At 37.5% G+C, this 25,155-nt stretch overlaps 1 pseudogene; it reads left to right on the plus strand.

The window, feature by feature from the left end:
* Positions 1 to 13,146: 13,146 nt before the first annotated feature.
* Positions 13,147 to 23,890, plus strand: LOC131494510 (tRNA (guanine(6)-N2)-methyltransferase THUMP3-like; annotated as a pseudogene).
* The last annotated feature ends 1,265 nt before the right edge of the window (positions 23,891 to 25,155 follow it).

Here is a 25,155-nt window from a genome sequence, read left to right on the forward strand (position 1 = left end):
TATAATGCTTGTTTTGAACCCATGAATTTGTTCCAAGACAATTAATATATCAGGGAACAAACTGAGTATAATGCAAATTTTGAGTTTGCTTTTTGCAAAATTTCACCCATAGGAAACACTAAGGTGAATGCAGAAAACTGGGCCGAGATGAGCCCAACTGTGTGAGAATACACAAAATACGCCACTCACTGGGGGAAGCAGAATACACCCCACCCCCCACCCCCTCCCGGAATGTGCCACTTTGCCTGTGTGTTATTTTGAGCTAAAGACTATCAGTGCCCATCAGACTAAGGAAGAGCTTTTTACCTCCCCATTAAAAGCCTAAAATGCCATTAAATGCCTAAAAGAACTTAGATAGGTGGTCTGTTCCAGGAGGAGAGCTATTAGGAGAGAAAACTTTTATATCCACAAAGACTTATCTGCATGGCAAGGCAAACTTTTGCTTGCAAAACATTTGCTCTTTTCATTTTCCTATGAATTGTCTCCCTCCCTTTTGAAGCCTCAGACACCTACCTCCTTCCACTTAGCTCAAGATGGTATATAAACCTCAATACCTGACTGCTGGGGAGTCTCATATTTTTTAAAATGTTTTGTTTATTTATGAGAGAGCACAAGTGGGGAAGGGACGGGGGGGGGGGGGGGCGGTTAGGGGATGGGGACAGAGGATCTGTAGTGGGTTCTGCACTGACAGCAGCCAGCCCAATGTGGGGCTCGAACTCACGAACCACGACATCATGACCTGAGCTGAAGTTGGATGCTCAACCGACTGAGCCACCCAGGTGCCTCGGAGTGTCATATTTTTATGGGGCTCTTGTACTTATGAAATTTGTTTTTCTCCTGTTCATCTGGCTTATGTCAATTTATTTATTAGACTAGCCAAAGAACCTAGAAGGGAAGAAGGGAAACGATTTCCACCCCACAACACTCTCTGTCTTTCTCTCTTCAAGCTATCTCAGCTCTTGGTGTGTGTTATCCTACAAAGTTATGTTTTATTATTCTTTTGTATTTGTGAAATTTTATATCTGAAACAAAACAAAACACTTATTCCACATCCCAAATCTATTTAAGAATTCTGGTTCAAAACACCAAGTAGTGCTTAGAAAAGAGAAAGCACTGGAGGATCCCAATGGAAATCATCCAATCCTTCTAAGGATCCTTTCGGTGCTAGTAGTATCAGGTTTGTGGTGTCTAAATGGGGTATATCTTGGTTGGATGCAGCCCCAGACGTGGGGCGATGATGAGGTAGGAGCCGGAGGTGTGGGAGGTAAAGGAATTCACTTAAGCCAGAACAAAGGAGATGGGAGTTTATTGAATATGCAGCAAGGGAGTGGCAGGCAGGACAGCAGAAGAGAGGCTGTCTGCCAGGAGCTAGTGGGAGGGGGCTGCTTCTAAGGAGGGAAGGTGAGGAGGTAATAGCAACATATGGAATTTTCCCTTTTTTGGTAACCGTGCCTGGTTGTAAGTAGCCCATTGGTCAGTCAGGGCCTGTGGATATTTTGAGGCGGGTCACCCGCTGGGCCTGTCTGTATTTAGCCAGGTGGGCACTGTGGGCCCTTTCTACATTCCGTTGCTCAAGCCTGGTTTCCTGAAAGTGGCCTCCACAAGGTTTAGTGCTTTCCAACATCACCACTATTTCCAATATCTTCAGCCACCAGGTGAAGCTCCCAATGCAGATGGGAAAGCTGAAAAAAAATGTCCAGCAGCGAGGCGGACGTTAATTGAAGACTAAGGTTACACTATTGAATCACTATTGAATCAAAATTTCAATTTTGATGAAGTAGGTATCTAATATAAACACATGCTCCAAAAGATCTACATTTCAAAGGAAAAGGACATGCCCCGGGGAAGTAAGGCTGAGAGAGATCATCAACAGGAGGACAATGAGTCATATTCATCCACATTTGATACTACAAACCCTCCCCACCTCATTTTCAGAAAACCTTTCTTTGATCACTTCATAATAACTTGAGGGCTAAAGCCCTTCCCACCCTCACTTCCCCAAACAAACTCCAGGTCTTTTGCAAGGCTAAGTCCCGTATTTACCCTAGAATGTATATACTTACTAACATTGAACACATTTAAAATTTTGCTACCATTTTTATTAGGTTTCAATATGTCTTTCTTAACACATTGCTGACAAAATTTTTGAGTGTTTTGCCTGTAACTTCATTTTCCCCTGCCATAAGCCCTGTGTTTTTTAAAAAAAAAAAAAAATTTTTTTTAACATTTATTTATTTCTGAGACAGAGAGAGACAGAGCATGAACGGGGGAGGGTCAGAGAGAGGGAGACACAGAATCTGAAACAGGCTTCAGGCTCTGAGCTGTCAGCACAGAGCCCGACGCGGGGCTCGAACTCACGGACCGCGAGATCATGACCTGAGCCGAATTCGGCCGCCCAACCGACTGAGCCACCCAGGCGCCCCAAGCCCTGTGGTTTTTTAATTGCAGGACAGGTGTTTTTAGGAGTATGTCACAATCCAGAACTGACTCTACCACTGTGTCTAATGGGCTGGTGCTAGGAATGCGAGGCAGTGCCATGCGTGAGAAAAACCAAGAATTTTCTTATGTTGGACATTACTTTCCATGTCTCTGTTGGCATAAACATAGAAGACAAGCTATAATTAGCTAAGCCTAGAATCCAATTCGGTTTTACACAGAGACTCAAAATGTTTTTGAACGCTTTATTATTGAATATATACTGAAATCTCAGGAAAGGTCATTACCATGCAAAATTTTTTTTCTAAGAATTTTGGGGAAGGTAATCCCCTGGTTACAATGCTAATTAGGATATTCTAATCTCAAAAAAATAAATAAATAAACCTATACAAAGAAGTAATAAATGAAAACCCCCACCAGCATCAGTCTGCTCTTATGCCATTCTCACAGTGATTCTATGTATTCATGCAAAGATCTGATCATTTCATTACATCTTCTAGTGTAGTCATGCCTGAGCATCTGTATATTGAAATACATCTTATAAATCAAGTTCTTTTAATATTTAGGGAACAATGTTGTACCAACCGTGTCTTTCCATTTTCTATATTCTAAGACAGAGGGTCTTGCTGACCCTATTGGGATTGCCCCTCTCTGGCTTAGCCAGTCGCTAGAGATAGTAAACACTTTGCCTGAAGGCATGCTTTTCAAATACAAGCCAGCCAATCCAGAGCCTACACCCCAACCATCTCCTTTATAGGCTCTCCCACTTCAGGTCACTATCCATCTGCTCTAATCACCCCAGGACCAGGTACCAGACAACTAGGGGAGCCCCTGTGCTCAGGAGTCTGCTGAAATTATTCAAACTAGCCAGTCCTAAGTCTGCTTACCCTGCCTCACCTTTTCTTTCCTGTGGAAATAACAGTAAAGGCTCTTTCCCATAGTTCCCCACCCTCCACTTTCCTCTGCCTCCTGATCAACACTGGTGCTCCCTGTGTGGCCCTCCATGACATTGTATGCCCCCTCCTCTTGGAAACTATGAGTAACAAACTCTTCAGTCACAATTGTCTCCTGATCTGTTGGTCTTACTGTACCTTAATTTTCTATTAATGTACTATATATTAAAGCAAGTATTTATTTTAAAGTATGGACAGAGTTTGGCTTTATTTTTCTATGTGTTTTATGATTATAAAGGGAGTATTACAACTAATTGTTATAAAATAGTAGCATCACATCTGATGAGGTTGAAGTCTACCTAACCAGTACTCAACTACCTTATGAAGAGTATTAGCATAGTTTTAGAAAGACTATCTCAATCAGAAGTTAGTTAGCCAACTTTGAGGTGAAACAGATGGCACTTTTCTTCTGTGTCTCAGCAGGGTGAGTGGAATATTTTGACAAGCTCACGCAAAGTCTGGCTTTTTTCTGTGGCATATAGGGTGCATCTGGTGGAGTACAATACAACCAAAGACTCAAATCAGAGCAGTGACTCTCTCTGCCTGGGCCCCAGGATTAAACTTACAACATTTGGCTTCAAATATAATGTTTCGTCAGAGAGAAAAAATGACAATCAGGAATGAAAATTCTTATTTTTTGGCAATTAAAATTTTCTATATAAATTAAAAGCTACAGTTGTGATTTAGACTTCTAGTCCTTGAGCTTCTCTAAAGAAGACATCCAGATGGCCAACAGGCACGTGAAAAGGTGCTCAACATCACTCCTCATCAGGGAAATACAAATCAAAACCACACTGAGATATCACCTCATGCCAGTCAGAGTGGCTAAAATAGACTTCTAGACCTTGAGAGTCTAGTTAGCATAAGTCAGCTCCCCAAATTTGATAATCCCAAGATAGCACCAAAGCCAAGCAACTAATCCTAAAAGGCTTTGTCAAACTTTTAGGGGCGTCCTAGACCTTTTAAATTTACCAGAAAACCAGAAATAAATCACAACTGATACTGGAATTGTAATTAAGTTCATATGTCTCCTTTTAATTTAAATTGTCATTTTCTTTTGTTGATGTGTTTATTTTTTAAATTTAAATGTTTGTCTATTCTTGAGAAAGAGAGAGAGACAGAGAGAGAGAGAGGGAAGGGCAGAGAGGTGGGGACACAGAGGATCTGATGCAGGCTCTGCACGGACAGCAGAGAGCCTGATGCCGGGCTCAAGCTCACGAACAGTGAGATCGTGACCTGAGCCAAAGTCAGAGGCTTAACCAACTGAGTCACCCAGGCACCCCTTGTTGATATGTTTCTAATTCTTATTATATTTACATAGCTACTATTTGCTCTGTTCAACAGCAGATTCTTGAAATTGTACCTTCTCTAGATTTAGATAAACATAATGCTTACTGACTGACAAATACGAAGTGTTGAATGAATAATGTAGATAAAGCTATCAAGTTATCAATCATTACAGCTTCATTACTGGGAAGGTAGAATAGCATATTGAATATCACTATGTCCTCCAAGGCTAGATGGTTCTGAGGTCAAGACCCAACATTGCCACTTAACAGCTGTGTGTTCTTGAGTATGTTCTTTAAAGTTTAGTTTCAATATCTCTGTAAACTGAGAATTAACATATCACTTACATTATAAGGTTCATAATTACTTAAACATGTAAAATGTTTAATGAAAGGCAAGGTCTCATAAGTTGTCAGGAAACTTTAATTTTCATTACTATTATTGTTTCTGTTTTAATTATTCTTAACCCTTTTATCTTCTGTCTCATCAGAACTGATAAGCTGAATTATTTTCACCCTTACCTTTAGAATATGTGTAATGCAGAAAGTAAGACTGATAATTTGGATCTGGAATCTAGCATCTAAAATATTTAATAACACCAAATTGCCTCACCTCTGCTCATTTTCTCAAATCTGATCTTTGGGGAAAATGGCTTTTGCCTGACATGATAGTGTTTTAACTAAAGGAATTTTGTTCATATCATCTTGATAGTTTTGACTAAAAGGGTTAGCCATATGGATAATGAAGGATAATATTACATTATGACTTGATATTAACCTAACTAAATGGGAAAATATCAGGTATGGCTTTCAGAGGAAACTTAATGAATAGAAGACTCAAAGGTAAATCACTTAACTACATTCATGTGCATAAGTGTTCTCCACTAGGATCTAGCTCTTTTTTTCCTTCATTTATTTCTTCCTTTTGGCTCTAAGCATAGAAACAATCCATGGGAACAAAAACTTCCATGAATTCCCAATTCTAGGATTACTTAGGTAAAACAGAAGCATACAATTTGTGTTATTACAGAAAAATGTTATATAGGGACAAGTATTTTAAAATTAAGAGAAACTTACATGCCAGCAACAAAATTTTGAAACTTTTAGTTTCATATATTCACTGAAAGAGCACAAAGTCGCAAATTTTGATTCCCGCTATTCTCTTAAACCACAGGGCCAATTTCCCTCCATTATATTCATTAAAGTTTAATGTAGGCTCAACAACAAATTTGGAGTTCTATGCCAGCATTTCCTAGTGGTGCTACAAATCAATTCCAAAAAATAATTATGTTGGAAACACAATAGTCAACACAAGCACAATCCAATATTCACTGGTCATGTTGGCAGGTTTCCACATAGAAGTACCCTGTGAGAGTGGGGATAAACTTCACTGCTAAGCAGTCATTGGTCATTTCAGTCATTAGCTTTCAAATACTGTGACATATTGTAGAGAGAGATCCCCAAATTAAAAAAAGGGTGAAAAAGACCTCAAAATATGGAAACAAGTGAAATACTCATCTCTATACCCTCCAATAAAATAACGTATTTCTGTTATACAGTGAGAAGAATCATGACCATGTGAGGTAAAAAAAAAAAAAAAAAAAGTCGCCATGTCACTAAGGTTTTTGGTTGGTTTCCTACAGCTGGTACATTTGTGATTTAAACCCTTTCCCTGGCCACTTAAATTGTCCAGGCTCTCAATTTTTGTTTTTGTCTAGTGATGTTGGTGGAACACCTCTTAGATTCAGGAGGATCAATGAACTTACCTGAGCTGTTCCTTCTGTTGCTAGACTGGGTATCAGGAAACACCAGGCTTAGGTGACTTTCTTCTGTTAATTATGGGATGAGGCCATTGTGTTATTCCTCCAGTCGTGGGGGTCCCAAACCAGTTCTCCTTCCTCTTGCCACCTTTCAGAGTTCTCCTTTGGCTGCCTATTGTGTTCTTTCTGGGGTTTATAATTGTACTAAGTCAGGAGGAGCAGAGAAAAAGGAAATCTATGCCATCTTATCTGGGCTAGAAGTTCTAAACTGACTAACAGCATGAATTTTAAAATTTATGAGTGTTATGTTTCCAAATTAGGTGGCTTTCTGTGAGTGTGTCTGTTTTTGCACCCTATTTTGTTTCATCGCTCTGTGTTCTGATTAATCAAGTTTGCTTCTGTTCTTCATCAGTGCAAGTTATGCCTCTGCTCACTGCCTTGTAAAACACCGAGTTACAGTTTAGATATATTTTTTGCTGCTATTGCTGTTGCTTGTCTATATTCAGCTGATATGTTCTTGAACAAATCAAATTGTTAAATTGTCTTCTGGCTCATTTTCCCATCTGTAAAAATAGAGAGATTCATTGAAAATATGTCTCTGAAAACCTGTTACCCAATAAACTACTGAGGACATGAAAAATGTAAACCAGCAAATGAGGCAAAGACTCTCATGAGAGTGAGAGTTTAAACTAGAGATTTCTTCACGTTTATTAAATAAATAAGTACTTGCTTAGAATGTTTCACCATATGACTTTAGGCTTGGCACTTTCTCTCTTTGTTAATTTGCTATTCTGTAATTAAACTTTTTTTTTTTTTAATGGATCTCCAAAGATTCTTCCAGTTTTCTTTGACTCTTGTAAGCTCTATTCTGGGCATTACATTGGACACAATGATTGAGATAATCCTAGAAGTGTTTGAAATATAGTTACAGACGTAAGATCTATACCCGTAAAAAATAACTACCAAGACATATTATTAGAATCTAATTCTAATTCTAAATGATAGATTTACCCTATGACCCAGCAATAGCACTGCTAGGAATTTACCCAACGGATACAGGAGTGCTGATGCAGAGGGGCACTTGCACCCCAATGTTTATAGCAGCACTCTCAACAATAGCCAAATTATGGAAAGAGCCTAAATGCCCATCAACTGATGAATGGATAAAGAAATTGTGGTTTATATACACAATGGAATACTACTTGGCAATGAGAAAGAATGAAATATGGCCCTTTGTAGCAATGTGGATGGAACTAGAGAGTATGTTATGCTAAGTGAAATAAGTCACACAGAGAAAGATACCATATGTTTCCACTCTTATGTGGATCCTGAGAAACTTAACAGAAGACCATGGGGGAGGAGAAGGAAAAGAAAGTTAGAGAGGGAGGGAGCCAATCCATAGAGTCTCTTAAAAACTGAGAATAAACTGAGGGTTGATAGGGGGTGGGAGGGAGGGGAAAGTGGGTGATGGGCATTGAGGAGGGCACCTTTTGGGATGAGCACTGGGTGTTGTATGGAAACCAATTTGACAATAAATTTCATATTAAAATTAAAAAAAATAAAAATAAAATAAAATCTTAAAAAATTAAAAAAATAAAGATAATAAAAGCAGTAAAAAAAAAAAAAGAATCAAAATGTGGCCAAATATGTGAATGAAAGCCTGCTAGAATATAAGCTCCATGAGGGGAAACACTTGAGTTGATTTTTATGCACTATTTATCCTCAGTGTCTAGAGCAGAGGGTCAATGAATATTCATTGAATTAATAACGGGCAACAGAAATAAAATGTTAAAAGTTAAAAATTGATATGGCATAATTTCCAGTGAATAAAAAAATATAGCTATGATCAATCAGAATGGATGCTGGCTGGTGTGTGGCACCATTGTGTGCTGAGTATGACCCGTGGATGCAGATCTAGGAGAGGGAGAGATTGTTGGGTGGCTGGGAGAGGTGCCACTGGAGCGGATCAGTGCTTGAAAGATTTGTAGATTTCAAGGAGGTGGGGAGGGGAGAGAATATTTAAGTGGGGGAAATTATTTGAGTAATAGTGCCAAGGGGTGAGTTCTAGAGAATAAGAAGCAGAACCATCTGGCTTATTGGAAGAATAGGGCAAGGAATATTTAAGCTTACTTATTTATTTGTTTAGAGAGACTGAGAGAGAGCAAGCTCACATGAGCAGGGGAGGGGCAGAGAAAGAGAGAGAGAGAATCCCAAGCAGGCTCTGTGCCGCCAGCACAGGGCACGATGTGGGGCTCAAACTCAAGAACAATCAGACATGAACTGAGCTGAGGTCAAGAATGGAACACTTAACTGACTGAGCCACCCAGGCGCCCAGGACAAGGAGTTTTTAAAAGTAGTTGGAAGTCCAGGGGCATCTGGATGGCTCAGTCAGTTAAGTGACTGGCTCTTGATTCCGGCTCAGGTCATGACATCACAGTTCTGGAATTTGAGCCCCATATTGGGCTCTGGGCTGCTGACACAGCCTGCCTGGGATTCTCTGTCTCCCTCTCTCTGCCCCTCCCACACACTCTCTTTCTGTCTCTCTCCAAAATAAATTAATTGATTTTAAAAAAAGTAGTTTCGAGTCTGGATATCAAAGAGTCTAATGGTTCATTTTTTAAAACTCATGTCTAAATATACAGGGCTCTTTTTTGCTTCAAAAAATAATAACAATAAAACAAAAATATCTGAGTATATTTTTGTGTCACTTTCCCTTTCATTATTATTCGGTTAACTAGTTCCACATAATTTTTAGTTTAGTTAAAACTAAATGAACCATTAACTTTTAATACATAGCATTAAAATGTAATAATGACAACAAAATGTAGAAATAACTTCATGCATTATAGCAATGTTCAAATATTCTCATACAATCAAATGAAACCTATCACTGATTGATATTAAAAAAATGGAAAGAAAAACAAGGTGTATCTTGACCGTATTTTTCTTGGAGCCTGTGTGTTTGGTTAAATCTTTTCTATAGGAGGAAATAAAAACAACTAGTAAATTTTTTATATGGCATGAGTAATCAGAAGAGCGAGAGGGTCACCTTACATGTGCATAAATAAATCATATTAAGATTCCTTCATGTGTCCTACAGCTTTCTTCCACCCTGTCCTGATCTGGGAAGCATTGATGAAAACAGGGAGTCAGAGCCATTATTTAGTTATACAAAAGAAAGGCTAATAAGTACTAAATCCACTACTTGCCTCTCTTCTCTCCTTATGTTTTCTCAGCATTATTTACTGGGACCCAGACTGTCTTCTATCAGAATCTGGAAAAGTGAGGGAGATTTAATTGCTGATTAAAAAACATGTATCTAAAGGAAATATTATTATTATAGAGAAACAGACAAAAACACACATTTTAAAATTTGATCGGAGCCTCGAATCTCATCTTATACACTGTGTCTACTGACAAAGAATGCATGTAACAATAAATGAGGTATCAGAATGCGATTCTGGCTTAAGCCACAGACAGGAAGAGATTCTAAGACCAGACCACACTACTGTGTTTACTCCACCCAATTGCGAAAAGCCTTCCTTCTAGGAAAATAAAAAGATAAAGGGATGCCTGCCAATGATGAAAATGCATATATGATATGAAGTCTTACAGCAACCTAAATTCCCTTCTCTTACATTGGCAAAATTTGACCCACTAACATAACACAAAGCATTGACCTTGAGAATTGGTTTTACACCTTTAAAATGTTAATTCATCACCTCCTAATTCAACTTCTCCCTCTGAAGGAACATTGCAATTTATTGAAGGAGCACACCGAAACATTTAGAAGCCTCCCCTTCATTAACTTTAAAAGATGCTAATCTCAATGATCTCCATAGGCCAATTTGTTAAAAGAAAAATTAGTTTAACACTGGGTGAGTGGAACCTCAGAGTCTAAATTAATCAGTTCAGCACCGATGTCATTGTGGTGGGCTAATTGCAATCGTCTTCCCTTTTAAATCCTTCTCTTATCTCCTGTATCTTCCCAAAGCTCTTTAGCATTCTGTGATTTTCCACTTTTGGTTCATCCTTTCCTGCGTCCTTACATGCACTACCTGAAAACTTACGCGGCTCTTCATGTCGTTGTTACTTTTTAAATTTAATCATATTTGTATTTAACTAAACAAATCCCAAATCTTAATCATGTTAAAATGTAATCCACATAAAAATGAGTAATGTGTTTTATATTCTTGATTTGGACTGAGTGTTCAAAATCCAGTTATAATTTTACATTTACAACACATCTTGATTTGAAAGTTAAATTTTATCAGATGTATTTCATCTGTATTTCAGTTTTATTTTTTAATTTTTTTAAGTTTATTTATTTTGGGAGAGACAGAGACAGCATAAGTGGAGGAGGGGCAGAGAGAGAGAGAAAATCCAAAGCAGGGCCCATGTTGCCAGCACAGAGCCCGATGTGGGGCTTGAACCCGCAAAGCTGTGAGATCATCACTTGAGCTGAAACGAAGGATGGACGCTTAACTGACTGAGCCACCCAGGTGCCCCAGTATTTCAATTCTATAACATTCACAGTTGAAAAAGAATAGTCACATACCTAGGTTGTTCCAAAGATACCTTAAAATTTTTCAATAACTGAATCAAATGTCAGTTTTTAAGGTTCAATTTACACTAATGAAAATTAAACAAATAAAAACTCCATTCTTTTTATTGCAGACTAGTATCCCAGTGTACCAATGGGCTACAGTTTGTTTATTGATTCGTCCAATAAGGATATTCAGGCTGTTTCCAGATTTTGGCAATTGTAATAGAGCTACTATAAATACTTGAATATAGGTTTGTGTGTGGGCATAACGTTTGATTCTTCTAGGGTAAATATCCAAGAGAGAATGCTGGTATATGGGTAAGTCTATGTTTAACCTCATAGAAAATAGTTTTCCAGGATGGTTGTATTATTTTGCATTCCCACCAACAATATAGGTGTGTTCCAGTTGCTTTGGAACTGGAACTGGAACTGGAACATTCTCACCAGCCTTTGGTTTGGCGAGTAGCTTTAATTTGGGCAATTCTAACGTGTGTTGTGTGGTGCATTTTCCTTATGGCTAGTGATGATGAACATCACTATGGGTTGAACTGCCTCCCACATATCCTCCTTGGTGAAGTGTCTGTTGGAGAGTCTACTCAGGTTTCACAATTGATAATTTGCATCCCTGTAGGAAATAACTTTGTTAACTAGAGTACAGTGCTTTTGTGGAGGTCCCTTTGCCTTTGATCTTTCAGACTATTGATTTCCAAACTTACTCAGGTTATCTGACTTGTTTCATACATTTCAATCCCCAGTGAGTTTGTTTCATACATTGTAGAACTGTTAGACTGAGGCATATTAAACATCTTAAGAGTTTATTTGAGCAAAATCCATTTGAATTGGGTACTTGCCAAACTGGAAATGTTGGAAGTGGTTGAAAGTGCTCCTCCAACAGGAGCCGGGGAAACACTTGTATAGAGATGAGGTGGAAGCAGGGGTGCCTGGGTGTCTCAGTTGGTTAAGGGTCCGCCTCTCGGTTTCAGCTCAGGTCATGATCTCAGGGTTCATGGATTTGAACCCTGCATCCAGGTCTGTGCTGGCAGTGCAGAGCCTGCTTGGGGATTCTCCCTCTGTCCTTCGCTCTCTGCCCCTCCCCTGCTCCCTCACACATGCTCTCTCTCTCTCTCCCTCAAAATAAATAAATAAACTTTAAAAAATAAAAAAAGAGATGAGGTGGAAGCAAAGCAAGGAAATGATTTGATTGCCTGTAGCTTAAGCAGTTGCCTTATTTGGGAAAGCCCAGTGGCTGTTTGTGATTGGTTGTCCTTAGGTTTTGATTCCTGAACCTTGAGGCATTTCAGGCTTAGATTTGGGCTTGCTTACATGGGCTCCTAAGACGTTAAAGCCACCTCGGTTTAGTGGCCTCCTTGTTTAATTAATTTAACATTTCAGTTAGATTATTTTGTCATCATCTACATTTCATTGTGAGATCTCTGAACTGCCTAAATCATTTTCTAAACTGCATATAGTAAGGTGTGTTCTTGGGCTGTAAAGCTCTAATAGGTTTTTACAAACATACAGCCTGATATGCCCACCATTATATATCATAAAGAATAGTTTCACTGCCTTAAATAAATCTGTGCTTCACCTCTTCAACCCTCCACAGCCCCCATCCAAACCCAACCACTGATGTGTTTACTGTCTCTATAGTTTTGACTTTTCCAGAATATCATATAATTGAGATCATAAAGCATATAACCTTTTTGTACTGGCTTTTTAAACTGCGCAATATGTATTTAAGATTCATCCAAGTCTTTTTGTGCTTCATAGCACATCGCTTTTTAATCATTAAATAGTATTCCGTTGAATTGATTGAAGAACAGTTTAATTACTTCTAGTTTTTGGCAAATGTGAATAAAGATTCTATAAACATTTGGATGAAGATTTTTGTGTGAACATAAGTTTTCAAATCAGTCGGGTAAATACCTAGGAGTACAATTGCTGGATCATACGGTAAGACTGTGTTTAGCTTGGAAAGAAGCTGCCAAATGGTCTTCAAAGTGGCTGTATCATTTTGCATTCTCAGCAGGAATTAATAAGAGCTCCTATTGCTCTGCATCCTCATCAGCAATTGGTATTGTCAGGCTTTTTTTGGATATTAGGCTGGAGCCTTACTCTGCTATTACTGCTGTCTTCATAAGGAGAGGAAGAGACACTAGGGATACATGCACACAAAGAGAAGACCACAGCCATCTGCTCCCCAAAAGGAGAGGCTTCAGGCGAATCCAAACCTGCCAACACCTGTTCCTGGACTTTCAGCTTCCAGAAGTATGAGAAAATAAGCAAATAAGTAAATAAATAAATTTCTGTCATTTAAGCCACCTGATCTGTGGTATTTTGCTTCGGCAGCCCTAGCAAACTAATCCACTAGGTTCTGTTGGTTTTTCTCCTATGTTTTCTTCTAGAAGTTTTATATTTGTAAATTTGATATTTAGGTCTATAATCCATTTTGAGCCAATTTCCATGACAGGTATAAGATCTTTGTCTAGGGTTTTTTTTTTTTTTTTAATTTTTTTTATGGATGTGGAATTGTACCAGCACCAATTATTGAAAAGACTATTCTTTTTCCATTGAATTACTTTTGCATCTTTGTCAGAGATCAGTTGACTATTTCTGTGTGGGGTTATTATTATTTTAATATTCAAATAAGTAGACGTGAATTAAAATTTAAAATTAAATATCTCAAAATACGGTAATGATCTACTTAGTTCAATATTGACTACAAGGTTATAAACTGATCTGTATAACTTATTGAATCACTCAACCTACCTTGAATTCTTTTTTTTTTTTTTTCAAAGAGAAGGTCAGACTGATCTATTCCTTAGAAGAGAACATTTTAACTTAGTACCAGTTATTTAGATTTACATTTGGGGAATCCAGCTTCAGGCCAAAGTTTTATATGTGATCTTCCAGGTCCCACCATAGGTGGCTGCAAAGCCCTTACCTGAGACACTTTATGGGAGAAAACTGCCGTCCCCACACTAGACTCTGGTGCACAGCCAGCGCATTCCGTCTTAAGGGGGTTGCAATCAAGGACTCGGTCAACGCCCTGCCCCCAATCCTGCCTCCTGATAGCTACCCACTTAGTATATCTGCATATGTTCACCAATACAAAACTTTAGCATGTTATAGTTGTTTTGATCATGTTTTAATCATTTTTTCCTGTTTCTTTGATTCTCCAGATTCCATCTGGTTAGGTAAACATTCTTGTGGTTTTAAATGTTCATTTTCTTCACATGGGGTGAGGAAATTTGTAAGAATTCTCAAAAAGTTAGTGGCACACTTATTTTCAGAGAAGTATTTCATTCGAGTGTTATGAAATGTACTAGATACATTTAAAGTGAAGACAGATTCCTTTATCATTTCACTTTTGTTTATTTCCAGCATGTCTAAAGTTGCTGCTTAATGTAATCTTATTACATCTGTAAGAGCATTGTTTTCTTTATCATGTCACATGTCTTGATATGATATGAGGTATTGCATCTATTCACAATCCTCAAAAGCTACAGAATTTTAAGCTAAATTTACTTGGAGAATATTTTTTCCTAATTCTTCAGTAGATTCACAGAACAGCTGCTGGGCCCTCCTGAAAACAGTTTAGTAACATGAAGATCTGGAAAAAGTGCTGCTCAGGGCCCACTCTATATACCAGGTCTGGGGTTTGTCACTTACAATTGAAACATAAGCTTCCGCAGATTATTTTATAAGCAGTGATTCCATGTCTATTGTGTAAAATCTATAATACTTAAAAAAGCTGTTCTATAAATTTATCCAGCTGACACCTGCACACATGAATACACAATATTCAATATTTCAAAATGGAAACATATTACAAATTCACTACAGAAAAAATCATCTCTCTTGTATTAAATTCCACCATAGAAATCATAGTAGATAAAAGGGCAACAGACTCTGTGCTACCTGTAATGCATACATTTGAGTTTGCAGAATGAGGCTCTAAGTTTTCATGGGTTAGAATTTAAAATAGCTCTAGGTAATACTTTTCTAAAATACTGATAATGACACACATATACACACACACACATGGCCACACGTGTGTGTGTGTATGTATGCATGTATTTTTTAACTAAATGCTATTCCATAATAAAAAAATAAGTTCTCATCTGGGGTAAATTGATTCTTGCCACAGGACAATATTAAATGTGATTCAGTATTGCGGACCTCTTTGGTCATTAGTGGAGATACTGTTAGTTGGTAAGATGTTTTCATTAAATCATGTGAGTTGTTGACCACATGGAGTTATAAACTAGTAGGGGAGACATATAAACAAAGTCATTAAAACAGAAATTAATAAGTATTTTAGTAGAGGCAGATGCGCTGTCTCAGTTAGGTATAAAAGGGATGAAGAAGTCAGAATGTACATTCTGGAAAAGTCAGAGGTCTCACAGAAGAGATCACTAGACTGGATGTTGACAGAAAGTACCAGTTCTGCAACCAGACAGAGAGAGAAAAGGAACATTTGAGGAAGAGAGTGTACTCTCTGTCATGAAAGTCATGAAAGCGTGAGAGAGTAAATTCTGTTTGAAGGAATATAAATACTTTCGGTTGGTTGTAACATAGAATGCTTGTGACAAAGCCTCTCCTGCTGGAGATGAAATAAAATTCCTAATGAAAATAAGGGGTGATTGGAATATGATGCCATCATCCAGCACTTAAGCCAAACTTTTAAGATTTGAGGGAGTTCTGCTTGCCTGTTTTTTTTTCATATGTAAACTGAAATATTTAATTCAGCATTAGGCAAGTGTTCACTGAGAAAAGCACAAGAGAGTACAAGTATATTATATTATAAAGTATATTATATTTGAAGAAAGAATTTTTTAAAGATCTGTGTCTATATGATTGACCACCACCTGATTAATGTCTTTTCAGAATGAAAATGATTTCTAAGATATTTGACTATATCACTGACCAGCCCCAAAAGAAAGGCACGTAGATATGCACATTTGTTGGTCCATCATCAAAATAATGAAAAAATCTTGGCAAAGTTACCTTTAGGGAAGTACAGCCAGCCACCAGTGTGGATCTTCTAATCTGCCTTTTAGTGGGGACCTGGGTGGCTCAGTCAGTTAAGCGTCTGACTTCAGCTCAGGTCATGATCTCATGGTCCGTGAGTTCAAGCTCCATGTCGAGCTCTGTGCTGACAGCTCACAGCCTGGAGCCTGCTTTAGATTCTGGGTCTCCTTCTCTCCCTGCCCCTCCCCCACTGGAGCTCTGTCTCTCTCAAAAATAAACATTAAAAAATTTTTAATCTGCCTTTTAGCGTGTCACTGTTAAAAAAGAAAGTGCAACCAATGGTTAGTTAAGTACAGTTTTAATGTTGGGGCATGTGGGTGGCTCAATTGGTTAAGTGTCCAATTCTTGGTTTCAGCTCAGGTTATGATCTCATGGGGATCAAGCCCTGCAGGGGGCTCCACACTGACAGTCCAGAGACTGGTTGGGATTCTCTGTCTCTCTCTGTCTCTGCCCCTCCCCAGCTCTCTCACTCTCTCAAAATAAATAAGTAAACATTAAAACAAGAGACAAAGAACAGTTGTAATGTGAAAGAAAGGGACCCAAATGAATAATGGAAGAATTCTTAGAAGAAAAGAGGGAAGTTAGAGAACAGTAGGAAACTTCAAAAATAAATTACTGGGGGCACCATTTCCTTTCCACTGACAAAATATGAGAAACAACTGTATCGCTAACTAACTAATGAGTGAATGAAAGCAAAAAGATTCTGGAAGGAAGTGGGCATTTGGAAGAAGGGACCCCTCTGTTTTAAAATGGCTTGTAGCCTAAGAACAGCCTGAAGTTGGCACCACATTGAGTGGCTAAGATCCTGAGGGAAAACATGTACTTTTTCTGTCCTGAATGAATGAGAACAAAGTTCAGAGCTACCTGAGACAAAGGAGAGTCTTGGAGGCAATCCTGAAAAGGTGAGAGAAAGGGAGGGGGATCCTCTAATTTTGTGTTTAAGCTTTGCAGAAAATTCCTGGCTGAACCTTATCCATGTAAATGGGTAACAGACTCCAAACAGCATTGAGTTCAGTAGGAGACCAGCCAAGTTAATCAAAACAAAATTCAACCATTTTGAAGGAATAAAGCAGAAACCAGAGTTCCTAAATTATAGAATTCATGATGTGAGGCTACAATACAGAATTACTCAGCAAAGAAGAACAGGAAAATATTACCCATTCTCTAAAGACTGAACCCCAAATGTCCCAGCTGTTGGAAATAGCAGACAGGATTTTAAAATGGATTTTACAGCTATGCTGAACAAGGTAAAGGAAAATGTACTCATCACAAGTGAAAAAATAGAAATTATCAGCAGAGATATAAATTTAAATGAAAATTCTGGATTTTGAAATTTAATATTTGAAGCTAAAATTCAGTTAATGGATTTAGCAAAATGGATGTGGCAGAAGAAAAGGCAAGTAACCTTGCAGATAAATCAACAGAATTTGTCTAATCTGAAAAAGTAGGAGAAACAGAGGAGAACATAGGATGAGCACCTCAGGAAACTGTGAGACAATAGGAAAATGTCTAATATACATGTGTAATTGAGTCCCAGAAGGAAACAGAGTATAGGAGATAAAAGCATAGAGGAAAAATACTGGCTGTGACTTCCACTTCTGGCCAATATGGAGTAATACAGACCAGATTTACTCTCCTATGAAAAGCAATAACAAAAAAAAATTAAACAAGACACATGCAACACTTTTTAAGACACTGGACATCAGACAATAAAGGACAATGATGCCTAGCGATAGGAAATGAGGTTAGTACTATGTTTGCTCCAGCTTACTGCCTTAAGAGAGTTTCTGGGCTACACTGAGGGGAAAAGGAACCCAGTTAGGCCCAACCTCTCTGAGTTGATGAGACAGAGCTCAGAGTGTGAGAACAAAAGACTTTGAGTTTGTAGGACAGAATATTAAAGAGGAAAGCGTTACAGAGAGAGATTCCTGGAGATTGCACAGGGTCCTCTTTAGGGTGAGCAGAGAACTGATAGGTGCATGTATGTAGTGAGGAAACTATGTAAGGCCAAAGAAATGATCAGAAAGGGTTTAAAGGGAACAGTGTCCAATACTCACACAGAACCATGAATAGTGTCTGACCTTACTTCTGAGTTATACTCTGAAAAGGAAAAAGATGTTGCTGTGAGAAATTAAGGAAGATCAAAACACATGGAGAGATATGCTGTATTCATGGCCAGAAGACTCAGAAGACTCCATATTGTTACGATGTCAATTCTTCCTGAATTTGCTTACAGATTCAGTGCAATCCCAATCAAAACCCCAGCAGGTTATTTTGCATAAATTGACAGATTGACTCCAAAATCCATAAGGAATGTGAGTACCTAAAATAGCAAAAATAAATTTGAAAAAGACGAAAATTGGAGGATTAATGCTTCTTGATTTAATGCTTATTATAAAGCTACAGTAATCAAGACAGTATGATACTGGCAAAGAGATCAAAGGAATAGATTGAAGAGTCCAGAAATATATCCATACATAATTGAATAACTTATTTCTAGAAAGATGCAAAAGCAATTCAGTGGAGAAAAGATCATCTTTTAACATTTTTAATCTTTGAACATGCTGATGGAACAGGTGGATATCCACACATAAAAATGACTTTTTATCCATATCCTTCTGCCATATTGAAAAATTAACTCAACATAGATCATAGACCTAAATGTAAAATCAAACACTACAAAATTCAAGGAAAAAAACTTATGGGAAAATCTTTGTAATCTTGAGTTAGGTAAATATCTTTTAGATATAATCCCAAAAGCATGATTCATAACAACAACAACAACAACAACAACAAATCAGCAAATGGTATGGTGGTTGCCAGGGGCTGAGGGGAGGAGGAAATGGAGTTGTTAATTAATGGGTATAGGGTTTTAGTTTTGCAAGATGAAAAAGTTCTGGACATTGAGTATACAACAATGTGAATGTACTTAACACTAAATTGTGCAGATAAAAATGATTAAAATGGTACATTTCATGCTATATGTATTTTACCTTACCAGATTTTTTAAAAAGTGGAAACCTAGAAAGAATCTAACAGTCCAACAATAGATAGCAGACATGAAATGAAGTATGGCATTGCCATATGATGAAAACCTTTATAGCCACTAAAGTTAAGACATTGTAGGAGAGTTTTTAACGACTTCAAAAACTCATGATTCAGTATTAAGGGAAAAGAGTGGCTTAGGAAGCAATGTGTGAACTGGAATCCATTTTTTAAAACAAGTGTTTTATACCATTAGGTTCTTTTTTTAGTACTATAGCATTAGGTTCCTTTATTATTATTAAATAAGAAAAGACCTACCAAATCAAATGTTGATAAGGATATGGAGCAAATGGACTTCTCAATGACTTCTGGTCAGAATGTGAGATATAAAACCTGTTTGGAAAATACCAATAGTTTATTAATTTTTTAAAAAGGGGTGCCTGGGTGGCTCAGTCGGTTGAGCATCTGACTTCGGCTCAGGTCATGATCTCATGGTTGTGAGTTCAAACCCTACATTGGGCTGTCTGCTGTCAACACAGAGCCCACTTTGGATCCTCTGTTCCCCTTTCTCTCTGCCCCTCTTCTGTTGCACTTTCTCAAAAATAAGTAAACATTAAAAAAAAAGTTAAACACACCTCCGTGTGACCCAGCCATCCTAGTCCTAGGTATTTACCCAAGGCAGATGAAAAGATGGTGCATGAATGTTCATGGCAACTTTATTTGTAATGGCCCCCAAATTGAAAGAATGTGAATGCCTGTTAATAGGTGAATGGATAAATATAAAGCATATCATTATAGTAGATTACTACTCAGCAATGCAAAGCACTGAACTCTTGATACACACCATAGCATATGAATCTCGACATAGTTATTCTACTGAAAGAGCTAGACAAAAGAGTATAAAAAAATTCTAGGAAATACAAAGCAATGTAGAGTGTCAGGAGGGAGATCAGTGGCTCCATGAATGGGATGAAGGTGGGATAAATTACACAGGCAGAAGGAAACTTTCTTGGGTAACAGACATGTTCATTGTTTTGATTGTGTGATGGTTTCTGGAGTATGCATGTATGTCAAAATGTATCCCCAAATGTACACTAGAGTATGCCCCGATTTACTGTATGTCAATTATACCTCAGTAGGCTGCTTTTGAAAAACGGGAAAATTTGAAATAAAACTGACCTTTGACTCATCATAATAAAATACTGAATATCAGATACAGAGAGAAAATCTTGAAAGCATCCAGAGAAAACACATTCTTTATATACGAACAAGATAGAAAAACACATATTTAGAGTTCTGAAAGAACAGAAAAAAAAATCTGACAACTCAAAATTCTATATCCAGCAAAAATGAAGAAGGCTAAATAAAGGCAATTGTAAGTAAGGAAAAGAGAATTTATCACCAGCAGACATGCCCTTTGAGGGATGCTAATGGAAATTCTTCAGACTAAAGGGAATGACACCACACTGAAATTCAATCTTCAGGAAGGAATAAAGAGCACTGGAAATAAAGAGACTTTTCACAATGCCAAAAGAGTCAGTTCTTCAGAAAGACATAATATTCATAAATGTTTTTTTTCTCTCATAACACCTTCAAAATTCATGAGATAATAATGACAGAATCAAGGGGAAAAATAAACAATTCTATAATCATTGTCGAATTTTTTTTTAACACTATTTTTTAGCAATTGATAGAACAAAGAAAATCAATAAAGACATAGATGGAGCTGAACAAACTATCAACCATCTTGACCTAAATGATATTTAGGTATCATTTACATTTAGAACACCGGGCTCAACAACTAGTTTCGTAATATATATTCAAGTGCACCTGTTATGTTCACTGAGCTAGATCATATGCTGTCCCTTCCAACAAGTCTTAAGTACATTTAAAAGGATTAAAAGCACACAGGATCTGTTTTCTGAGTATAACAGAATTAAATTGGAAATCAATAACATGACATCTCGGAAAACCACTGAAGTTATAGAAAACCCCAATTATTTCTTTAGTGAAGAAATCACCAAAGAAAATGTAAAAAAATTCTGAATTAGATAAAAATGAAGCACAAAGCCAGAAAGCTTAAAAAATTTTCTTTTTACATTTATATATTTTTGAGAGACAGAGAGAGACAGAACGTGAGCAGGGGAGGGGCAGAGAGAGGGAGACACAGAATCAGAAGCAGGTTCCAGGCTCCGAGCTGTCAGCACAGAGCCTGTCGCAGGGCTCAAACCCACGAACTGTGAGATCATTACCTAAGCCAAAGTCCGGTGCTCGACCGATGGAGCCACCCAGGTGCCCTTAAGCCAGAAAGCTTTTAAGGGGAAACATAGGGTAATATCTTTGTGATTTTTGAAAAGCAAAGTTCTGAAATGTAGAGCAATCACCATAATAGAAAAATTGATAAGTTTGACTTATCAGAATTAAAAACTACTTAACAAAAGGCATTAGTAAACTGAAGAGGCCTGCCACAGATCTGAAGAAAATATATATTGTGAAACATGTATCTGATAAGGGACTGGGATACAAATATATAAAGAGCTCCTACAATTCAATAATAAAAAAAATAGCTTGAATTGAATAGACACATTAACAAGCACATGAAACAGGCATGTGAAACTGTGGTCAACATTGTTGGTCATCTGGGTAATGCAAATTAAGACTACATAGACATACCACTACACACACATCAGAATGAAATGATTAATATTAGAAAGATTATCAGAACCAAATTTTGGTAAGGATGTGCAGTGACTGGAAATCTCATACATTTTTGTTGGGAATGTCAAATATGACAGCTATTGTGGCAAAAGATCTAGTATTTTCTTGTAAAACTAAATATACATGAACCTATGATCCAGCAATTCCATCTCTAGGTATTCATTTACTTAGAAGAAATAAAAACATAAATGCACATAAAAAGACTTGTATAAAAATATTCAAATTAGCTTTATTCATAATGGTCCAAAGTGGAAAATATCCTAGAGATCCTAAAATAGGAGAATGCGCTTATTCATACAGTGGAATACTACTCAGCAATGAAATGAATCAACTATTGTCAGGCAACAGTATGACTAAATCTCAAAAACATTATGTTTAGCAAAAGAAGCCAGGCACAAATTGTACACACTATAGTATTTTATTTTTATGAAGTTTTAAAACAGCCAAAATCAATCAATGATGGAAGAAAATTTGAACAGTGTTTTTCTTGGAGTGGAATTTGTATTGGTAATTGGAAGGGACTCGGATGATCTTTCTGGAGGGATAGTGATGTTCTATACTGATGGGCTTTGGGTTATACAAGGATTTGCACTTTTAGAACTCGGAAAAATCTGTGCAGTACTTTGTATGTAACTTTTACGTGAAAAGAAAAATAATATTGAACTCTAGTTAATGACAGAAATGCTGAAGTACTTAGGGGGACATACACTTATCTACAAGTTATCTTAAAATGCATAAAAGCATGCAATGTATCAATGTAGGAATAAATATGCAAAAAAGCAGGTATAGTAAAATGTTGACACTAGAATCTGGATGATGGGTATATTGGTATTCACTCTAAAATTCTTTCAATTTTTGTATGTGTTTCGACGTTTTGCTAATAAATTTCTTGAAAAAAGTCCTATACCCAAAATCTTGAGAGAGAAGAGAAAACATAGCATTGGGGTATGCCTGTGGGGGTCTGGCTCAGGCTTATTGTCTGAGATCAGTTGATCACTTCTTTGTGGTTGTTCATGAGTTTGAAGATTACCAGTTCAAAGAAACAAAAGAAGAAGTGTTAAAGAATTTTGAAGAATTGGCTGGAAGCTCCCATACTCAGACCCTTTAAAAATATGGAAAATCAACACCAGTTTCAAGGGAAAAAATACATAAAAAGATAAATCAGAATTCAAGTAAAGGTAAGATTGATAATGGATGAGGAGACAAAACAGATGACAAAGATGTTAAAAGAATTCGAGAACACTAGCTTAGATTCACATACCTTAGACTATTATGAAAATTCAGCTATCAAAGATACCAACATTAGTAGGTAATGACTTGGCATCTTGCAAAGATAAGACTGATGAAAGCTCAGAAGGAGAAACTGATCCTCAAGTGTTAAAGTTTAGAGTTATATGCAATAGGGCAGGAGAGAAACACTGCTGTACCTCAAATCAGCTGCAAGAAATTCTAGGTGTGCTGTTCAGGATTAATTGAAGTAGAAAGCTGACATGACCAACTTCGAGGTGGAGATTCTTGAATATCCATGATAACCAAATCTTTGTAGGCATTGCATTGACAGAAGAGAGTGTCCACCAAAGAAACAGCTCACATTTTGGAGCTACAATTCAGATCTACTCTCACCTATGGGATGCTCAGTCTCTGTGTCCTCAACCTACTCATTTAATAGTTGAAGGGATGTATGGAACAGAGGCAATACCAATAGAGGGGGCTACAGAATGGTTTAATGGTTATATTGCTGGTGATAACAATACATTGGCTGTGAATAGGGCAGCCAATAATATCTCTTCTTTATTGACCAAGAGCTGTTCAATGGGATATCTGGAATTCCTCCCTGAGAACGGGCTCTGTGGATATTATTGTAACAGATACGCCATTTGGAAAAAGGATAGCCTCCAAGAAGAGAAACTGATCTTTATCCAGCTTGCCTCCAGAGATAAGCTGTATCTGTAGACCTGAGACAGGCAGGGCTATACTACTTACTCAGGACAAGAAATGCTCTCTACCAGGGCATTATCTCTGAAGTGACATGTGTGGCAGAAGGCACATACTGTCTGGGTGAGCATAGAGGGTCTTCATGCAGTAGTTTATGTTCTGAAGCTGTTGATTTTATCTCAAGCTGTTGATTATCCTTCAGGAGAAGAAAGAGAAAGAGGAATTGTCTGGCAATGAAAAGAAGGAGGATGTTTAACAGTATTTGTACTTCCCAACACTGGAAATGTCAGCATCGAGAACTTACACTGAGAGAAAAATAGTATTAACAAAAGTGCAGTTTGTGCTATTTAAACCGGCCTAAGGCTCTTCACCCTGGTTAGCAGAAGATGTGAATGGAATGTGATGGAATTGAACAAAAGCATATGAAGGAGCAGAGCTTTTCTTTGGATCTGTTCTGAAGAGGGAGCTGGGTGTTTGGTACTTTCCTTAAAATGCTTCAAAAATGCCCATAGAAAAGCCTACTAAAATGCTCTGGGATTTGGGTTTAGAACAATTTATTTTCAGGTTTTACAGCAGTAGCTGTTTTCCATTGGCCAGGTAGAAAGCTACCCTGGCCTAAAGGAAAGGGAGAGAATATAATGAGAGCATCTGAGGCCATAGCTCATTGCTTGTGTAGCTTGACTATTTTGTTGCTCAAGTTTTCATTACCTCAACCTTAAAACACAAAGTCCATGACAAGGTGAAATCTCACAAGATCTATGGGAAAGTTTGCCATCTGCCTTGTAAATTAAAATAGGCATCTGTTATTCAGATTAATACAGAGAACTAAAATAGAGGACTGGATTCATCAAAGGAATTGCACACTTTACTGTCAGTATAGGACATTTCCATTTTTAAATAGTAGCAAATGTACTGATAGATGAAGTATGGGACCAATAAGCCAGATTAAAGGAAAATTTATTTTCTTTCAGTAAAAGAAGAGAGAAAAAACAGCATTAAAAAAAATAAAGACAAGATGCTGTAAACAATGAGTATTCAGATAGCAAAAATCTCTTAAATAGTAGATCCTATCTCCTAAATACAGACAAAATTAACAGGAGGATGAGAAGGATGGGAAGCGATCTCCCCCAAAGACTCCCCCCAAATCTACCCCAAAGTTGGAAAACTAGAACAAAGATAAGAAAATTATAGAATTAGGCAACATTAACTCAGTGGTATTTCAGGCAGTGAGAATTGAAAACATGTGACAAAGGAAATTATCAAAGGAGGAGGAAGAGGAAACGTGGAGGGAAAAGGTGAGGGAGGAGGAGATGACAGAAGAAAATTTCCAATAACAGGTTGAAAAGAATGTGCTTTCCTCAACTGAAAGACTAAGTGCCTAGCACAGTTACTAAGAGAAAAATAAGTTACCACTACCAAGAAATTTCAGAATAGTAGGAATAAAGATATGATTTGGAAAACGTCTAAGCATAGTTCAGGGGAGGGGCTGGGGTATGGGATGG

The sequence above is a fragment of the Neofelis nebulosa genome, chromosome 14 (genome assembly GCF_028018385.1).
Source record: "Neofelis nebulosa isolate mNeoNeb1 chromosome 14, mNeoNeb1.pri, whole genome shotgun sequence".
NCBI lineage: Eukaryota > Metazoa > Chordata > Mammalia > Carnivora > Felidae > Neofelis > Neofelis nebulosa.